Source organism: Salmo salar, chromosome ssa06 (genome assembly GCF_905237065.1).
Source record: "Salmo salar chromosome ssa06, Ssal_v3.1, whole genome shotgun sequence".
NCBI classification, from domain to species: Eukaryota; Metazoa; Chordata; class Actinopteri; order Salmoniformes; family Salmonidae; genus Salmo; species Salmo salar.
Genome location: NC_059447.1, coordinates 28,621,663 through 28,637,975, shown reverse-complemented (window position 1 = coordinate 28,637,975; position 16,313 = coordinate 28,621,663).

Genomic DNA, 16,313 nt, shown 5'->3' with positions numbered 1-16,313 from the left:
TGCCAGCACTCCCAGCATCTGACTTTCCTTCCTCCTCATCTTCTCTATCACATCCTCTAGTTCTCCTTCCCGCTTTGCCTCATTCTGTTTAAGCTCAAAGTGTCTTCACCCAGGATGTTATTATTTTTGGGGCTATTTGTGATAACCTACAATTTCTACATTTGGAGAAAAAGTATTCGTAGAAAGCACCAGGTTAGAGGGGAAGTGTTCTTGCCCTTCTAGATGTTGCTACAGTGAGAATATGAGTGTGTGCAATATATGACGCTGACCCTAGGGGGCGGTGTCACCTCTTCTAGATACCAGCCACTGTATTTTAATTATGTGAAGGTCCCAAACACTGCTGGGACACAAGAGTCGTGCTCTGCTACATTGGGACTGGTTTTTGTATTCTGAGCTCAAGTGCTTCTAAATGGTACCACAAGGTTTTAACATAGGGATTCACAATTCACATTCTGTTCTTCCCCTGTCTTACAGCCTACTGCAGAATGAACCTGTGACCACAGATGTGTATGACTGAGACAGAGAAAAAAACACGACTAATTCTGATACATCTCTGGTGGACCGTTCCCATTTAGTTGCAAATTGATACAGGCTGGAGAGGAATTTTCAAAACAGACAATCAGCCAGACCTGATTAGGCTGTATGTAGCCAATTAACTCAGCCTCAGCAGCTACACACAAATCAGCTTGCTGTAGTTTTTGGTACGTATGCTACCCCGGTCCCTATAACACACTGGACATTCAATTGTATGGATATGTAACTCCTTGTTATATCAGATTTAATTTGTCAAGCAAGGTTTATGTTACTTATTGAAAACTGGATCATATAGTCAAAGCAAAAATGTTATGAGACCTGGAGACTTGTAGCATGCTTAAAACCAAAACATTATGCACAGCTAAAGTGAAAACTCATCAGGAGCTATGCTGGTCATTATAGCTGGCGCCTCGAGGCAATGATATGAAAACTATTAAATAAACTAAACTGTTTGTCTAGCCTTTCATATCACTTTTTCCTTCCTGACAAATGCGTACGTGCATGAGGCAGAGTTGAGATGATCACAATATCGTATTCATGCTGGCAGTATTTTGATGAGAGACAGGGATATAACCTAGGCCTGCTTCCAAACCACTGTGCGTAGACTGCTGTTTAGGGTCAGACGCCACACGGGGGACACGAAATGCACGCTCTCCTAAAACCGGAGAGCTAAACAATAATTTGTCCGTGCAAATATCCTCAGCAATAGCATCCACAGTCACGTAGTCCATTAAGCAACACATTGTGACATGGTGCGAATATGGCCTCTGATTTCTTAGGGCCTCTATTCCCCCAGACAGACCTGGCACTGATTGTGTCCCTGCTGGGTCACTAAACTCAGCGCTTTGTGAAACCTGCAGGCTATCAATTGCAAGAAGATTGATGGATGTGCAGCAGAGCATTTATTCAATGGCCCAACATGACATTATTTGTTAAAACATGCCTATGATGTGATGGTCATCCTCATAAAATCATTTAAAACATATGTCTATGCTGATAGGTGCTTATACCTCTTCTCTAAACTCATTGATCTCTCTTACAGTGACAAATATTTGCCTATCCTCCCTGTCTTATTGACACACGGGTGGTTTGATATGTGGGTGAGGTGAAACATTTTCATTTTCTACCTTGGTTTGCTCTAACGTCCCGGGAGACGGCAGACGTTTGGGCCGCGACTCAGCTCACAATCACACTGAAGAAATGGCCAAGCGCGCTATTGAGGCGATTACCGCCTACACCTTTGACTTTCCGCTCCGGGCCTGCTGTGATGCATCGCATTTGGAATTCCGACAGTCGTTTTATAAAGCTATTTCAGCCACCCAGGTGCTTTTATACGCATGCTTCCCCCCTACCCACACAGCAGAACAACCATCCAACTAAAACCCCATTTTATCATCTCTCCGCGTGAGGATATTGGGCCACATATCAAAGAAGTCTGTCTTATGTTTAGCCAACTGAAAAGAATATGGTGGATGTGTAACCAACCAGGCTAGCCTAGTACAGCTTGGTGTGAAAAGGGTAATAGGCTAAACAGCAAATGGGAGCGAGTGCTAAATAGTAGCATAGCCATATGCTTTTCTTGTGTATTCTGTTAGAAATCTGTCTATAAGTGACATCACTTATTTTCAATGAACATCTCCCCGTGTGTTTTACCTGAGTTGAGTAACAGCTGATGCAGGAATTCTGCTCTGGACCATGCGAATAATTGTCTATTCCTCATTTTTAAAGCTCCAGGCTCGTTAACCATATGAGCCTACTGTATTGCTGCCATATTTGCACAATATAGTGGAGACGAATGCCCCAAATCGCCCATATTTGCACTTTCATAGGAAGTATAATCTCATTGCAAGTTATTGCCTTCATTTGTCTCCCGTGTTATCATTACTGTGCATGTGATTGACACTCCCGCGAGAATCTATTTGGCAGGCTCACCTTCTGTTCCTCTCCTGTAATGTGCAAGCCCCGCGTGATGGACGCTTCTCTCGGGGCCGATGCACCTTTCTTCTGATCATCCTTTATCTCTGACTGAACATATTGGATTATTGATTTTGCGAAAGACTCGGCGTGTCGGGAGTGTGTGGTTGTGAGCGTTCAACAGACCCACATTCCTCTGTTGCAAGTTGCTCATAATAACCCTGACATCTATCAACATACAGACACAAAACGAGACATAAAGAGCAGGTTATTTATTATTTATTCCATCGCAGTTTAAATTCCATTCGCTATATAATTGGGCTTATGTAATAGGGGACATAGCTGTCCATGGTGCTGAAATGTCTCACACGCAATGTCGAATCTCAGATAAGTGGCAAAAAGAGATTGAGAGCAGATGATTAAGGAAACCCTTCCTTCCAAACCGTACTCTGCTCTCTGTGCCGTTGTTGGGTTGACTCGTGGGTGTTTTTTTACGCAAGGTAGGCACACATATGGCTCCAATGTGGAAGTGGATTAGGCAAAGTGGAGCGAGGTCATTAAACAGAAGTTAATAATCCAATGAAACAACACACACACACACACACACACACACACACACACACACACACACACACACACACACACACACACACACACACACACACACACACACACACACACACACACACACACACACACACACACACACACACACACACCATAAGAGACAGACCATCTGGAATCTCACTCGTCCTCTGAAGAGATGAATTACTGGACTGTAGCTCCAGCGCCAGCAGCATCCACAGGCAGTCCTCCTCAGCAGTACAGTGGAGGGAGGAGGAGAGGGGAAAGCTGGGAAGAGAACACAGACAAAACAGGTAGCACTTTCATGGCTCCTCAGGAGACTGTGTGAATTAGGCCAGTCTGATGGGGAAATCAGCAGGAGGAGGGAGGAGGGAGGAGGCTTCAGTCAGGAGACTGTGTGAATTAGGCCAGTCTGATGGGGAAATCAGCAGGAGGAGGGAGGAGGGAGGAGGCTTCAGTCAGGAGACTGTGTGAATTAGGCCAGTCTGATGGGGAAATCAGCAGGAGGAGGGAGGAGGGAGGAGGCTTCAGTCAGGAGACTGTGTGAATTAGGCCAGTCTGATGGGGAAATCAGCAGGAGGAGGGAGGAGGGAGGAGGCTTCAGTCAGGAGACTGTGTGAATTAGGGCAGTCTGATGGGGAAATCAGCAGGAGGAGGGAGGAGGCTTCACTCAGGAGGAAGACATCAACTTGGGACATGGATTTTATTGATATTAGTGTGTAAACTCGGTGTTTGTGTGAGAGAGGGAAAGAGGCAGAGAGAGAGAGAGAGAAAGACAGAGTCAGATGGAGAGAGAGATGGAGAGAAAGTGAAAGAGGCCGAGAGAGAGAGTATTTGTCTCCAAAGGCCTCCCCAAGTGGGACGCCTCTCGCTGTTCACTGACGTCAATGGAGCAGTGACATGTGACTCATTAGAGCAGCAGACACGTGACTTGTTTGCTAGCTGTTCAGTTTCAAGGCCCCCACCCCACCACAACCAGCACCCTGTCCGCTACCCTCTCCCAGACAGCTTGTGGCATACAGTGTGTAAAGCAGAGAAAGCCCCAGGGACCCGCTCCCCATGTCCCCCTGCTGTCTAAATGAATTAGTAACATGCAATGCTACAAACACTAGCAGATCACAGATTCATGCAAAGCAACATCTGGGCACACCTGAGCATCACAGTGACAGTGGGAGCCCCCATGAACTTACTAGGGAAGTACCCCTAAAGGAAACTTGTAACTGTCACCATATGGAATGTATAATTATTTGAGTACAAACACTCACATGATGTGCCAAAACGGAGTGTCTCAGCATAACTGCATAGACAATATGGTTGTCCTCCCTGTACTGTGTTTACCAGTGTGGTTGTCTTGTCTTGTCATATTTAGAACTCAGATAATTGGTGTGTGTTCAGGTGAAGTCATTCCCACTTGATTCACTGACTGTGTGTATAGCTGGCTTGTGTTGACAAAGCCCTACCCCTCCCACTGCTTCCTCAACACTTCCGTTAGACTGCAGAGAATCTCAATATCTCGTCCCCTCTGCCTGGCTCTCTGTTAGGACTCTTTCTCTCTATCTCTTCTTGCTATCTCTCCATTTTCTCTCAACATTTCCACCTATGTCATGTTTCTTCTCCTCTCTTCCCCTCTTTCCTTCTCCCGTTCTCTCTCTCCTTCAGACAAATGCCACCAGTGACAGAAACAGCTCTGCTGGTTTGCTCTGAATTTGCATACTGTATGTAAATGAGTGCCAATGTTGTTCATAGATCTGTAATTAACCAAACAGCCGAAGCTTACAGACAAACGTCGGTCTCCATTACTTTTCCAATAATAGAGTTTCTGGTGCGCTGCTTTTCAGTGGCTAACCCGATTACCTTCGCTCTCCTGCCATTCCACGATTGGTTGAAACTAATGTCCTAGACGGGACTGCAGGTCTTTGACTATTGGAGCTCGAGATTGTTTCAGGATGAAAAGAAGCTCCCCCCTCTGAATGCCTGAACGGATGCAATTATATTCATTATTGGTTCTTGGGCCGAGCGTTTATATAATAATGTGATACTTTCATGTTTTTAATAAACCACTGCCTGAGAATATGTGTCATCTATATGAATTATGTGCTGTACAAAGAAGACTTAAGCCATTCCCAGTCTGTCAGTTGATTTGAGGAGGTAGGACACAGTTTGATCTGGTGATGCAATGTGAGAATGGCCCTAGGAGTGTGTCACCCCCCCCCCCTCACACACACACACACACACACAAACACGTTTTTTATTTTCATATACACCAGATAAGTGCAGTGAAATGTGTTGTTTTACAGGGTCAGCCATAGTAGTAGGGTGCACCTGGAGCAAATTGGGTAAAATGCCTTGCTCAAGAGCACATCAACAGGTTTTTCAACTTGTCGGCTCAGGTATTCAAACCAGTGACCTCTTGGTTACTGGCCCAACGCTCAAACCGTTAGGCTACCTGCCAACCTACCAACCCTCTATTTGTCAGTATCATGTGTGATGATGGGTCAACCCAGGTCCTGCTAGTTCAGACTATGCATGAAGATTTGAGGTCAGTGTGACCTGTCCCATGTGTGAGGTCTATGAAGGTTTTCCAATAACACCTTGACCCTGGATAACTTCTCTACAGACTGGGATTCAAAGGATTCAAAGGCCATTTGTGCCTCTGAGGAGTCAACGTCTGAAGCTATCCAAATCCAGGTCATGCATTTCTGATCTCTCTCTCTGAGAGACGACTCCAAGACCTGTGGCTTGGAGTCGTTACGCCCTTTCAATGTCAGGAAAACAGATTGATAAAGACAAGTACAAACCCATACTGAGCTGATTGGTATCTACTGCAGTGAGCAGACACAGTATGGGCTAAACAGTGTGAAGAACATGACTTGTGTGCCAGAATGTCTTAGTTGGAAGTGCAGCAGTGCAGGTACAGTATATGGCACATAGCCCTGAGATTCACCTTGCTGAGAAGTGAATCATAGCAACAACAAAAAATATTCCAGGCTTTATGAAGCAATTATCATTCCAATTGCATAGTGCTGGCTACAGCCTAACTGTGTCCAAGCAGCTTCCACTTCAAATATTTCTCCCTCACTTTTCATCTCCTAGTAGCTAATTAAGATATTAGTAATTGGCTCCTTTGACAAGCAATGTGGGGAGAAAACTGAAATAGCAAATAGGACATCTATCTGGGAAGCATTATATTGGTTTGATTTAGAAAAGATCCCCTTCCCATCTTGGGCAAACTGAGAATCTGGTTCCCACAAATGTATGCTAATGTCCCAGAGCACACAAACTATCTTGTTATGCTCTCAGCCCTCAAGAGGCCTTTCTGGAAATTTTCAAACTATCTTTTCAACTTAATCATTTCATTGCAGGACTCTTTTCCACCCTGCTGACTGATTGACTATGCATTTCAAGCTCGTCATAAGAGAGGTAGCAAGCACAAACAGCCCTGATTTCTTCTGTTCAATAAAGAAAACTACCTCCGTTTGGAATATGGGACCGTCTCTAATTGGAGGAGAAAGAGTCCCTTTCTAACAGCGTTGGGATTTTGAAAAGTCCATTTGCCAGAGTAAGGAATCATTAAACACACCATTAAAGCCTTCTCCTTTAATATCGTTGAAGGGAGTTTTAGCCCATTTAGTCTGTGGATTGGGCGTTGTGAGCTTTTTCTATGCATAATTTCATTTCCTTGGCAGGGAAGTCAAGGATACAAGCCTGATCAAGCAAACACACACACTGAATATTTAGTCTTACAGTCTGCATTATCCATTGAGTGTAGGCCTAAAGTCCAGCATTCATCTTCACACAAACCACAGTGAAATAAAGTAGAATACCCTGTAACATCTAAATGACAGACTGACTTGTAGTTTTCTGTTTCTGTCTTTACAGTAGAGTTTTTTTCACTCAGCGGTCTGACTTGGCCTGCAGCGAGGGGCTGGTGAGTCTCGGTGGATATGTTGGCCTAAGCAGCCGGGTCTGAAGTGATTATGTGAGTGCGGTGGGAGAGATTCCTTCAGGGCCTGTGGGAAGACTACACACAAGGCTACACGGCCTCTATGTTGACGAGAGAGAGAAAGAGAGAAAGAGAGAGAGAGAGAGAGAGAGAGAGAGAGAGAGAGAGAGAGAGAGAGAGAGAGAGAGAGAGAGAGAGAGAGAGAGAGAGAGAGAGAGAGAGAAAGAAAGAAAGAGAGAGAGAGAGAGAGAGAGAGAGAGAGAGAGAGAGAGAGAGAGAGAGAGAGAGAGAGAGAGAGAGAGAGAGAGAGAGAGAAAGAGAGAAAGAAAGAAAGAAAGAAAGAAAGAAAGAAAGAAAGAAAGAAAGAAAGAAAGAAAGAAAGAAAGAAAGAAAGAAAGAAAGAAAGAAAGAAAGAAAGAAAGAAAGAAAGAAAGAAAGAAAGAAAGAAAGAGAGAGATCTGATCTGTTCTGATCTGTGGTCTCAAATCCAATTCTAATTATTATTATGCAAAGCATGTGGACAATGGACATATCATTGCAGGCCTATTACTTCCTAAATTAGTACAGGAGGCTAATATGCTTCAAGTCATTCCTCTGTGTCTGTTCACACATTTTGTCTAGGGATATATCAAAAAATCAATCATTTTTTCTTTCATTAATTATGATATATTATGATATAAGTTTGACTGAAGAATTTTAAACAGATTTTTGCCACTGTATTGCCTCTGTTCAAGTTATCCCTTTGAAATGTTTTAATCTGAGTCTGTCTTGATTGTGTAAACAACACAAACAGTAATTAAGCAGCAAAAGCCTGCCATAATGACCTGTAACAATTAATTATTCATATTATCTCGCTTTGTCTTTTAAAGTGCAGCCAAGCAAGCAAATTAGTTTATTTTTCCTTTTTGCCATTGCCTTGTTTACTCTATAAGCACGTCCTTCAACGATCTCGTTTTCAGAACTGAGGAGCTAATCCGAAGAAAGGCAAGCTGTCGTTTATCACTGCCTAACAGACAAATCCACTCTAAATGGCCGGAGATATTCACTCATTGGCTCAATAAATCCATTTGTGAATTTACCCAGGGACTCCGGCGGATTGTTGTGGTTGATGTTGTTGTTTACTCTCCTTTTTTACTGACTTCTCGGTCTAGACTCTTCAACTTTAAGGATAATTATGTAAATAAACAGCACATAAATGGAAAATGGGGAGATAAACACTTCAACAGGCAAAAAGTCATCACTGTTGGACTGAGTGGTTGGTATCCACTTGCTTTTAATAAAACGTAGAGAAGTGCACTGGGAATGTATTCAACTCTGCTCAATGTTTCATAATTCTCTTAATTTCTTAGGGTCTTCCTTTTGCCTACCCCATCTATTATTTATTCTCACTCTCCTCACATGTCCTCAGTACAGTCCCCTAAACTGCACCTCAGCCCCTCATCCTGTCATAGCCAACCTTCCTCATTTCCTCCTGTACCTTCTCTCTCCTAACCCTAACCCTCCCGTTCCCCCTCTCTGCTGTCCCTCCTCCCATGGTGTGGTTGGTGTAGTAATTGAGTGAGAGCGGTGACCCTGGAGAGCTACGTGTAATCCACACTCTATAAGCACTCTAATTAAAGTGCAAATTCAATACTCCCTCATTAACATTTTACTGGCTGCACATTTGCTCGCCTGACACCCCTCAGGTAATTACAAGGAGACTGGCAGTTCAATCATTCACCAGAAGAAAACATGAGCAAAAAACATGAGCAAAAAAAAGACAATGTGCTGCCTTTTTATTGTGTGGGGATAGGAGTGCACAACTGAAGCACACTGACTGTACCACCACTTGACCTGCCTCCTGGAAATCTTGCCTTCACTTTTTTCCACATTCAGGTAATCTAATTCCTTTCTTTCTAATGATAATGATTACATTATCAAAACCAATGAAGTGATAAGTGTGGCCACATGAGAGGATATTCTCCAGATGCTACACATAATGAAAGCCTATCCATGAGCACACACATGCACGCACACACAACGATTTTTCGCCAGTATGTGTTTGTTTGTGTGTTTCAAATGTGTGTGTGTGTGTGTGTGTGTGTGTGTGTGTGTGTGTGTGTGTGTGTGTGTGTGTGTGTGTGTGTGTGTGTGTGTGTGTGTGTGTGTGTGTGTGAGTAGGAGTATGGTTTTGCAGCTTTAATTAAACTTCCACTATTTTCTCTCAGCTTGTCCCCAAAGGGCCCCGTCTTCTTCCCCACCACATGCTTATTTATTTATAATTGCATTAAACTCCTTCAGAGTGGAGCTACCGGAGAACATGGTGCCAACCCTGCAGACTGAGCAGACACTGTCACAGGGTAATACACTACTATGTGGTGACTGCATTCCATTGGCTTGGAATAACAAAGATTTTGCATAACTCATGAACATGTGTGTTATGCTTGGTAGTAAAAATCACAAATTAAATATGTAATGGTATTCCTGTCAAGGCTGTTCCCCTTGCTATGAATGGAAAAGAGCAAACATATCCACTGTTTCGGGAACATCACGAATGTTCAAGCCAACATCCAAATGCTGGTGCCAATGCATTTTTTTTATTTTAGTAAGAGTTCAATAAACATTTAAAGTTATCTTTTTTCTTCTTGACAAATATTTTACATTTCTTTACTATATTTCTATAAACTTCTTCTGCCTTCAAAACCATATATCCCGGTAGACAACTGCTTGGAAGATGATCACAGAAATAGAATCTAAGAACTTCAGTTCAAGATGAATAATCTATGAAAGATTAAAGTCCACAAAATAATATGCAATCTGTCTGTGAAAATCACATCTTTCATTTCAACGCTGTGACATTGTCACTTCCTGCTTCAACAGTTTTCACCAGTTCCACGTACAGGAGGACACAACGTTTTGGAACGTTCAGATAGTAGAATAAGGAATCACATCAGCTCTATTTGTGGTATTTCTATCTACAACATTTTCGTAATGAACATGGCCCTGGAATGAGATCAAATGGCGGGAGTAGTGCGGACAAAGTGGAGGAAATGGAGAAAAGGTTGGGGAAGCAACAGCTGTGCTGGAATGCGTTCTTTCTGGGTGACAGTTCTGATGATATGGAGTGGAAGGATGAGGGTCAAGGATCTGAATGGTCTGTAGTGGAAAGACATAGGAAGAAGAGAGATCATGATACTGAAAGCAGTGGAGCATCTAGTATGGAAAGCATAAAGACACCATAAGGTAGGAAGTAAGAGTAAAAATGTGTCGGAGTGGAAAGTTGTGATGGTGTTTGATGAGAACACAGGGCCTTATTTACACCCTATCCGATTAAGAGAGATATAGAATCAGTCATGATGTTTCATATGCAGATTGGTGGAACTACAGTGAGGAGTCCTGTAGTAAGTGGACTTCCTCTCGGGACTGGTGCTTCTGCTGGTCCTGGTTTCAAGACCTGTTCAGAAATCTTGCGCTCTTGAATGTGCTTTGACTTCATAGCTTTCATTGGTAAGGTTATCAACACGACTTCGGTTGTGGAAAGCAGAAATGCCAGGTTCAAGGTTATTGTTGATATGACAAAATAGTTATTGGAGGTAACAAATGTTACTGTGTAAAAGGTTGCTGACATGCTGAATAATCCTAAAGGTGAATTGTTTCAGCATGATATAGATTAAGTTTAATTGGATTGGGGGGCCTGGGAGGGATTTTGGGGAGAGGATGTGCTTGAAGTTAGTAGGGATTTATTTGATTATTTTATTTTATACCTAACAAAAATATAAACGCAACATGTAAAGTGTAGGTCCAGTGTTTCATGAGCTAAAATAAAGATCCCAGAAATCTACAATATGCAGAAAAAGCTTATTTCTCTCAAATGTGGTGCACATGTTTGTTCACATCCCTGTTAGTGAGCATTTCTTCTTTGCCAAGATAATCCATTGATTGGTGTGGCATATCAAGAAGCTGATTAAACAGCATGGTCATTACACAGGTGCACCTTGTGCTTGGGACAATTATAGGCCACTCTAAAATATGCAGTTTTGTCACAAAACACAATGCCACAGATGTCTCAAGTTTTGAGGGAGTGTGCAATTGGTATGATAATTGTGGGAATGTCCACCACAGCTGCTGCCAGAGAATTTAATGTTAATTTCTGTACCATAAGCCGCCTCCAATGTCAATTTGACAGTATGTCCAACCGGCCTCACAACTGCAGACCACGTGTAACCACGCCAGCCCAGGACCTCCACATCCGACTTTTTCACCTGCGGGATTGTCTGAGATGAGCCACCCAGACAGCTGATGAAACTGTGGGTTTGCACAACTGAAGAATTTCTGCACAAACTGTCAGAAACCGTCTCAGGGAAGCTCATCTGCGTGCTCATCATCCTCAACAGGGCAAATGCTCACCTTCGATGGCCACTGGCACACTGGAGAAGTGCGCTCTTCACGGATGAATCCCAGTTTTAACTGTACAGGGCAGATGGCAGACATGGTGTATGGCACGTGTGGGCGAGCAGTTTGCTGATGTCAACGTTGTGAACAGAGTGCCCTACGGTGGCGGTGGGGTTATGGTATGGGCAGGCAATAGCTACGGACAACGAACACAATCACATTTTATCAATGGCAATTTCAATGCACAGAGATACCGTGAGGAGATCCTGAGGCCCATTGTCGTGCCATTTATCTGCCGCCATAACATGTTGTTTCAGCATAATACACGGTCCCATGTCGCAATTATCTGAAAACAATTCCTGGAAGCTGAAAATGTCCCAGTTCTTCCATGGCCTGCATATTTACATTTACATTTAAGTCATTTAGCAGACGCTCTTAACCAGAGCGACTTACAAATTGGTGCATTCACCTTATGATATCCAGTGGAACAACCACTTTACAATAGTGCATCTAAATATTTTAAGGGGGGGTTAGAAGGATTTCTTTATCCTATCCCAGGTATTCCTTAAAGAGGTGGGGTTTCAGGTGTCTCCGGAAGGTGGTGATTGATTCCGCTGTCCTGGCGCCGTGAGGGAGCTTGTTCCACCATTGGGGTGCCAGAGCAGCGAACAGTTTTGACTGGGCTGAGCGGGAACTGTGCTTCCTCAGAGGTAGGGGGGCGAGCAGGCCAGAGGTGGATGAACGCAGTGCCCTTGTTTGGGTGTAGAGCCTGATCAGAGCCTGAAGGTACGGAGGTGCCGTTCCCCTCACAGCTCCGTAGGCAAGCACCATGGTCTTGTAGCGGATGCGAGCTTCGACTGGAAGCCAGTGGAGAGAGCGGAGGAGCGGGGTGACGTGAGAGAACTTGGGAAGGTTGAACACCAGACGGGCTGCGGCGTTCTGGATGAGTTGTAGGGGTTTAATGGCACAGGCAGGGAGCCCAGCCAACAACGAGTTGCAGTAATCCAGACGGGAGATGACAAGTGCCTGGATTAGGACCTGCGCCGCTTCCTGTGTGAGGCAGGGTCGTACTCTGCGAATGTTGTAGAGCATGAACCTACAGGATCGGGTCACCGCCTTGATGTTAGTGGAGAACGACAGGGTGTTGTCCAGGGTCACGCCGAGGCTCTTAGCACTCTGGGAGGAGGACACAAGGGAGTTGTCAACCGTGATGGCGAGATCATGGAACGGGCAGTCCTTCCCCGGGAGGAAGAGCAGCTCCGTCTTGCCGAGGTTCAGCTTGAGGTGGTGATCCGTCATCCACACTGATATGTCTGCCAGACATGCAGAGATGCGATTCGCCACCTGGTTGTCAGAAGGGGGAAAGGAGAAGATTAAATGTGTGTCATCTGCATAGCAATGATATGAGAGACCATGTGAGGATATGACAGAGCCAAGTGACTTGGTGTATAGCGAGAATAGGAGTGGGCCTAGAACAGAGCCCTGGGGGACACCACTGGTGAGAGCACGTGGTGCGGAGACAGATTCTCGCCACGCCACCTGGTAGGAGCGACCTGTCAGGTAGGACGCAATCCAAGCGTGGGCCGCGCCGGAGATGCCCAGCTCGGAGAGGGTGGAGAGGAGGATCTGATGGTTCACGGTATCAAAGGCAGCAGATAGGTCTAGAAGGATGAGAGCAGAGGAGAGAGAGTTAGCTTTAGCAGTGCGGAGAGCCTCCGTGACACAGAGAAGAGCAGTCTCAGTTGAATGCCCAGTCTTGAAACCTGACTGATTAGGATCAAGAAGGTCATTCTGAGAGAGATAGCAAGAGAGCTGGCCAAGGACGGCACGTTCAAGAGTTTTGGAGAGAAAGGAAAGAAGGGATACTGGTCTGTAGTTGTTGACATCGGAGGGATCGAGTGTAGGTTTTTTTCAGAAGGGGTGCAACTCTCGCTCTCTTGAAGACGGAAGGGACGTAGCCAGCGGTCAAGGATGAGTTGATGAGCGAGGTGAGGTAGGGGAGAAGGTCTCCGGAAATGGTCTGGAGAAGAGAGGAGGGGATAGGGTCAAGTGGGCAGGTTGTTGGGCGGCCGGCCGTCACAAGACGCGAGATTTCATCTGGAGAGAGAGGGGAGAAAGAGGTCAAAGCACAGGGTAGGGCAGTGTGAGCAGGACCAGCGGTGTCGTTTGACTTAGCAAACGAGGATCGGATGTCGTCAACCTTCTTTTCAAAATGGTTGACGAAGTCATCCGCAGAGAGGGAGGAGGGGGGGGAGGGGGAGGAGGATTCAGGAGGGAGGAGAAGGTAGCAAAGAGCTTCCTAGGGTTAGAGGCAGATGCTTGGAGTTTAGAGTGGTAGAAAGTGGCTTTAGCAGCAGAGACAGAAGAGGAAAATGTAGAGAGGAGGGAGTGAAAGGATGCCAGGTCCGCAGGGAGGCGAGTTTTCCTCCATTTCTGCTCGGCTGCCAGGAGCCCTGTTCTGTGAGCTCGCAGTGAGTCGTCGAGCCACGGAGCAGGAGGGGAGGACCGAGCCGGCCTGGAGGATAGGGGACAGAGGAAATCAAAGGATGCAGAGAGGGAGGAGAGGAGGGTTGAGGAGGCAGAATCAGGAGATAGGTTGGAGAAGGTTTGAGCAGAGGGAAGAGATGATAGGATGGAAGAGGAGAGAGTAGCGGGAGAGAGAGAGCGAAGGTTGGGACGGCGCAATACCATCCGAGTAGGGGCAGAGTGAGAAGTGTTGGATGAGAGCGAGAGGGAAAAGGATACAAGGTAGTGGTCGGAGACTTGGAGGGGAGTTGCAATGAGATTAGTGGAAGAACAGCATCTAGTAAAGATGAGGTCAAGCGTATTGCCTGCCTTGTGAGTAGGGGGGAAGGTGAGAGGGTGAGGTCAAAAGAGGAGAGGAGTGGAAAGAAGGAGGCAGAGAGGAATGAGTCAAAGGTAGATGTGGGGAGGTTAAAGTCACCCAGAACTGTGAGAGGTGAGCCATCCTCAGGAAAGGAACTTATCAAGGCGTCAAGCTCATTGATGAACTCTCCAAGGGAACCTGGAGGGCGATAAATGATAAGGATGTTAAGCTTGAAAGGGCTGGTAACTGTGACAGCATGGAATTCAAATGAGGAGATAGACAGATGGGTCAGGGGAGAAAGAGAGAATGTCCACTTGGGAGAGATGAGGATTCCAGTGCCACCACCCCGCTGGCTCGATGCTCTAGGGGTATGCGAGAACACGTAGTCAGACGAGGAGAGAGCAGTAGGAATAGCAGTGTTATCTGTGGTAATCCATGTTTCCATCAGCGCCAGGAAGTCTAGGGACTGGAGGGTAGCATAGGCTGAGATGAACTCAGCCTTGTTGGCCGCAGACCGGCAGTTCCAGAGGCTGCCGGAGACCTGGAACTCCACGTGGGTCGTGCGCGCTGGGACCACCAGGTTAGAGTGGCAGCGGCCACGCGGTGTGGAGCGTTTGTATGGCCTGTGCAGAGGGGAGAGAACAGGGATAGACAGACACATAGTAGACAAGCTACAGAAGTGTCACGTCCTGGCCAGTATATAAGGTTAATTGTTTTGTAGTTTGGTCAGGGCGTGGCAGGGGGTATTTGTTTTCTGTGGTTCGGGGTGGTGTGTTTTGTGTAAAGGGTGTTTGATTTAGTAATTCCGGGTTTTGGTTTATGTTTAGTAATTCTATGGTTAGTCTAGGTTGTGTGTTTCTATGTTTGGTTGATTGGGGTTGGGACTCTCAGTTGAAGGCAGGTGTTGTCTATCTGCCTTTGATTGAGAGTTCCATATATTAGGGTGTGTTTGTATGTGTGATTTGTGGGTGATTATTCTGTGTATAGCCTTGTGCCTTACCAGACTGTTTATTTGTCGAGTGTTCGTGTTTTGTTATTTTGTATGGTCATTTTTGAGATTAATTAAAAATCAAGATGAGCATTCACGTACCTGCTGCGTATTGGTCCTCATTCACCGACAACAGCCGTGACAGAATCACCCACCACCAAAGGACCAAGCAGCAGAGGAAGGAGCAGACGGAGTTCGAGTTGGACTGGCGGGAGAAGTGGACTTGGGAGGAAGTTCTGGACGGGGCCGGACCCTGGCATCAGGCTGGGGATTATCGACGCCCGCAGGGGGAAATTGAGGCAGCCAAGGCAGAGAGGCGGTGGTACGAGGCCAAGTACGCGCTGAAGGAGAAGCACGAGAGGCACCCCCAAGAAAATTTTGGGGGGGCACACGGGTAGTTTGGCTAGGCGTAAGAAGAGCCGGAAGCCAGCTACTCGTGGTTATATGGAGGAGCGTATGGGGTGGAGAGCGCTATGTTTCGCTGAGGAGCGCACTATCTCACCCATACGCACGCACAGTCCGGTGCGCGTTATTCCAGCCCCTCGCAGGTGCCGTGCTAGAGCGGGCATCCAGCCTGGTAGGAGGATGCCTGCGCAGCGCATCTGGTCGCCGGTACGCCTCCGAGGACCAGGCTACCCAACTCCCGCTCTACGCACGGCTACCATCAGGCCCCTGCACAGCCCAGTCTGCCCTGTACGAGCACCCCGCTCGTACAGGGCTACTAGTTCCATCCAGCCAAGGCGGGTTGTGCAGGAGGTAAGATCTAGACCGGCTGTGCGCCTCCATAGCCCTGGGTTTCCAGCTCCTGTCTCTCGTGCGGACCCGGAAGTGCGTCAACCCAGTCCGACTCGTCCTGTTCCCGCTCCCGCACTAGCCTGGAGGTGCGTGTACATAATCTGGTAATCCCAGTACCAGCACCACGCACCAGGCTACAAGTGCGTCAACCCAGCCTCGCCAGTCAACAGTCTTCATCAGAGCTGCCCGCCAGTCAACAGTCTTCATCAGAGCTGCCCGCCAGTCAACAGTCATCATCAGAGCTGCCCGCCAGTCAACAGTCATCGTCAGAGCTGCCCGCCAGTCAACAGTCATCGTCAGAGCTGCCCGCCAGTCAACAGTCATCGTCAGAGCTGCCCGCCAGTCAACAGTCATCG